Raw genomic sequence first — 5,462 nt, 5'->3', positions numbered from 1 at the left:
TGTGAAAAAAAATAAAAACAAAAAAAAATCATTTTCTCGGATTCCATTACCGTTTTCGCTCCTGGAAATGATTTTGGACGCGTGGAGATGAGAATGGGGAGTGTGTATATCGATGGGTCGACGGATGGGTGACGGGCCGAATTGACGTGAAAAAAAATGGAAAAAACAAAAAAAAATGATTTTCTCGGATTCAATTTCCGTTTTCGCTCCTGGAAATGATTTTGGACGCGTGAAGATGAGAAAGTACAGCTTGTACGTCGCTGAATGGATAGATCTGCGATGGGCCCAGCAACAGACAACAAACGTAAAATAGAACGAATATTTCAATTACCACGTTAAATTTTTGATGGCCCTGAAAAGGGCCGTTTGTTGTGACGATCTCCAGTCTAGTAAATGCTGAAAGTGGCCTTCGCCAGCAGCCACACAGGCATGGACCCTCCTGAGGACTTCCACCTTTACACGTTGGAGCATTCCAGTATTGACATTGGTCATGGCTGCATGTAGTCGTGCAACCAAGTCTTCCAGGGTCTCCGGCTCCGTCTGATAGACTTGTCCCTTCAGATAGCCCCAAAGGAAAAAATCTAGTGACGTCAGATCAGGCGATCTAGAAATAGAAATGAAAATTATTTTCCAGCACAATTCATTTATCTCGAGTAGCCTTACCGTGCGGGCCGATGGAGTGGGCCATAGCGACTGAACCAACGTGCAGGAAACAGCATTCAAGTAGGTGGTAACGATTTTAGCAGAGTGACTTGGTACTCCATCCTGTTGGATCCACAGAGGTCTAGCCCCTAGTGGTATGTCGTCCAGTATCTCCGGAAGCGTCTGCGTGAGGAATGCATAGTTCTGTTGACCCTGAAAAAGACAAAAATGAAGATATGAACATTTTGCTTGTTGTATGTCGTATGTGTCTGAATGGGTATGTAATCAATGCGTGATACTAACATTCACATAATCTGGAAGCTGGGAAATTTCCACGTGATCTCCCGCTATCCCTCCCCACACGTTCACTTTCCAGTGAGTGAAAACTTTTTTCCTTCACTAAGCAAGGATTTTCCTCAGCATAAGCGTGCGAATTATGCTGATTGAAAATACCTTCTCGTGTAAACAGACATTCGTCTGTCCACATGATTCGGTCCAAAAAATTTTCATCCTCGTAATATAGAGCCAGAAACTCTTGACAGTACTGCAGACGCTTCTCTGCATCTCCTAAGTGGAGTTTCTGGGCTCTTGCGGAGTGGAATGGGTAAAGAGAATTGGATAAAAGTATGCCATTGACCGTAGACTTCGGGCAGCCGGTTGCTATCTCGAGTTTGCGAAAAGCTCGTCGCTGGATCTGCTTCCACGCCCGCCAAGACTTTCTCCTCGACGTGAAGCTGACGTTGAGGTCTCCCTCCGTGATGTTGAGGCATCACGTAGTTCTCTCGCATCCGACGATCCACTGCTAGGAAGACAGGTGGATACGGATATTTTGGTCGATTGGGGAATCTTTCTTGATACAACCGCGCTGCCTCTGCTGAATTACATCTGCATTCGCCATAAATGAGATGCATATCGACGTATTCGTGCACTGTGTATAGCTCCATTTTGACATTCACGTCTAACTCCGATGAAGAATCAAACACAACTGACTCCTGTGACAACACAATTCCCACCTCTTATTTAATTCATTTATTTATTTTATCCCCATCGTTTTTTTCCCACAGACAAAATGCCCTACTGTCAATTGAAATTGCTCGAAAACTAGTGAGAAGTTATCGAAACATACAGTGCCAATATTGTGGGGGATTTAGTAAGGAGTAGAATGAGACCTGACTCATATCTCTGCAGCTAATTATCATCGAGATATTAACATTTATTTGCCCCGTTGTTTCGAACGGTGCGTCCCCACTCCCTACGAATCACGTTCTTTCTTGTGCCACCACGCGAGACTCTGCCCCGTCGATGTTGTCCAAGGCCGCGGCCTTGAAGGGTCTCGAATATTCTCAGTGCAGTGAGGCTCTTCCCCAACTCAGAAGAATAAACGTGATTCATAGGGAGTGGGGACGCACCGTTCGAAACCGCGGGTTAAATAAACGTTAATATCTCGATGATAATTAGCTGTAGAGATATGAGCACGTCTCATTCTACTCCTTACTTGATTCTACATAATATCCGCACTGTATGTATCGATAATTCCTCGCTCGTTTTCGAGATATTTCAATTGACAGTAGGGCATTTTGTCTGTAGGAAAAAAACGATCGGAATGGAATAAATAAATAAACTAAGTGAAATAAGAGGTAGGAGTTGTGTTGAGTCACAGGAGTCCGTCGTGTTTGATTCTTCACCGGAATTAGACGTGAATGTTAAAATGGAGACGTGCACAGTGACCAATACGTCGATGTACATCTTATTTATGGTAAATGCAGGTGTAATACAGTAAACGCAGGGCGGAGTTATGGTGAGATATTTCCCAATCGATCACGACATCCGTATCCGCCTGTCTTCCTAGTAGTGGATCATTAGATGCGAGAGAACCACGTGATGCCTCAAGATCACGGAGGGAGATCTCATCGTCAGCTTGACGTTGAGAAGGAAGTCTTGGCTTGTATGGAGGAAGAGCGGATGACGAGCTGTCGAAAACTCGAGAGAGCAACCGGCTGCCCCAATTCCATGGTCAATCGTATCCTTTTAGCTAATCATCTCTACCCGTACCAGTCCACAAGGTCCGAGAAAATCCAGTCAGGAGATGCAGAGAAGCGTTTGCACTAATGTCAAGAGTTTCTGGCTCTGTAGAACGAGCATGAAAATTTCTTGGACCTAATCATGTGGACAGACGAATGTCTATTCCCACGAGAAGGTGTTTCAATCAGCATAATTTGCATGGATATGCCGAGGAAAATCCTTACTCGGTGAGGAAAAAAGGTTTTCAGACTCACTGGAAAATGAACGTGTGGGGAGGGATAGTAGGGGATAACGTGCATATTTCCTAGCTTCCAGATTATGTGGATTTAAGTATCACACATTTATTAAATGTCCATTCACACACATACGACGTACAATAAGCAAAATATTCATAACTTGATTTTCGTTCTTCTCAAGGTCAACAGTACCATTCATTCATCACGCAAACCCTTCCGGAGATACTGGACGACATACCACTCGTGGCGAGACCTCAGTAGTTCCAATGGGATGGACCACCAGGTCATTGTGCTAGGTGCGTTACTTGCTACCTGAATGCTCGCAGTTTCCTGCAAGTTGGTTCGGTCACTATTACTCACTCCACTGGCCTGCACGGCAAGACTACTGGAGATAAATGAATTGTACTGAAAAATAATTCCTATTTCTATTCTTACATTTCCTGGTTTGACTAGACTTTTTCCGTTGGGGCCACTAGACTTTTTCCTTTGGGACTATCTGAAGGGACGAGTCTATGAGACGAAGCCGGAGACCTTGGAAGACTTGGTTGCACGACTGCATGCAGCTATGCCAAATGTCAATGACAAAATGCTCCAGCTTGTGAAGGTGGAAGTTCTCAGAAGAGTGTATGCCTGCGTGGCTGCTGGCGAAGGGCACTTTGAGCACTTACCACACGGAAAAGCATCACAACGAACGGCTCTCTTTAGAATTTGATATTATGCTAAATCTGAGAACATTATTTTTCTTCGGTTTTTGCTCTTTTTTTCACGTCAGTTGTTCGGCCCGTCAGCCATCCATCGTTGGCTCGTGGACACACAACTCCCCATTCACATCCCAACGCGTCCAAAATCGTTTCCAAAAGCGAAAAGGGGAATTAAAACTGAGGATTTTACCGACGACGGTGGCCGAAGTGGTTAAATCTCTCGGGCAATTGAGATTTATAATCATTCGGAAATCGTCGAACGGAAGTCTCGACAACGGGAATCATCGAGATTGAATATTTTAGGGAACATTCTCCGATGGTACCCGGTCAATGGACGTCCGTGTCGTCCAAGGTCTTCCATGGTTTCCCTTGGTCATCAGGAGAGCCTGCATATGGGGTGCAACTCCTGGGGAAAATGCGATGTGGTTGAGGTGAAAAAGTCGGCCCATGGCACCGTAAAGGGGTGGGGGGTGGGATGGGATCAAGAAAAAGCATAATCGGCTCTATGGGAATGGAAGAAGAAAAAAAAACTGAGGATTCAATTTTTTGGTTTTTGTTCTTTTTTTCACATCGGTTGTTCGGCCTGTCATCCATCCATCCACTCATCGACATTCAAATTTCCCACTTTCACAGCAACGCATCCAAAATCATTTGCAAAAGCGACAAGGGGAATTGAATCTGAAAATATTGTTTTTTTTTTGGGCTTTTGTGCTTTTTTTTCACGTTGGTTGTTCGGCCTGTCATCCATTCGTTGACCCATCGACATACAAACTCTCCATTATCAACCCCACGCGTCCCAAATCATTTCCAGAAGCGAAAAGGGAAATTAATTCTGAGAATATTATTTTTATTTTGGTTTTTATATTTTTTTCACGTTGGTTGTTTGCCCTGTCATCCGTCCATTGACCCATCAAGATACAAACTCCCCACTCTCATCCCAACGTGCCCCGAATAATTTTCAAAAGCGAAAAGCGAAATTAAATGTGAGAATATTATTTTTTTTTTGGTTTTCGTTTTTTTTTCACGTCGGTTGTTCGGTCCATTATCCATCCGTCGACCCATCCACATAAAAACTCTGCATTTTCGTCTCGACTCGTCCAAAATCATTTCCAAAATCGAAAAGGGACATTAAATGTGAGAAAATTCTGTTTTTTCAGTTTTCGTTCTTTTTTTTCACGTCGGTTGTTCGGCCCGTCATCCATCCGTCGACTCATCGATATACAAACTCCCCATTTCGTCCCATCGCGCCCAAAGTCATTTCCAAACGCAAAAAGGGGAATTAAAACTGAGAAAATTCTTTCTTTTCTGTTTTCGTTTTTTTTTCACGTCGGTTGTTCGGCCCGTCGTCCATCCGTCGACCCATCGATATACAAATTCTCCATTCTCATCGCGACTCGTCCAAAATCATTTCCAAAATCGAAAATAGGAATTGAATCTGAGAAAAAAAATTTTTTTTCGTTTTCGTTCTTCTTTCAACTTTTCATTCTCATCCCCACGCGTCCGAACTCATTCCCGAAAGCGAAAAGGGAAATTAGTTCTGTGATATGATTTTTTTTTGGGTTTCGTTCTTCTTTTTTCACATCAGTTATCAGGCCTTACATCTATTTATCCACCCATCGAATTCAAACTCTCCATTCTCATCCCCATGCGTCCAAAATCATTTCCAGAAGCAAAAACGGGAATTAAATCTGAGAATTTTTTTTTTGTTTTCGTTTTTTTTTTGTCACGTTGGCTGTTCGGTCTATCATCCATCCGTCGACCTATCCACAAACAAACTTCCCATTCTCATCCCCACGCGTCCGAAAGCGTTTCCAAAAGCGAAAAGGAATTGGAAATGATAATATCATTCTATTTTTGTCTT

This window comes from Diachasma alloeum, unplaced genomic scaffold, assembly GCF_001412515.2.
Source record: "Diachasma alloeum isolate Michigan unplaced genomic scaffold, Dall2.0 Dall_scaffold_00615, whole genome shotgun sequence".
NCBI lineage: Eukaryota > Metazoa > Arthropoda > Insecta > Hymenoptera > Braconidae > Diachasma > Diachasma alloeum.
Note: the sequence above shows the minus strand (reverse complement) of the source record.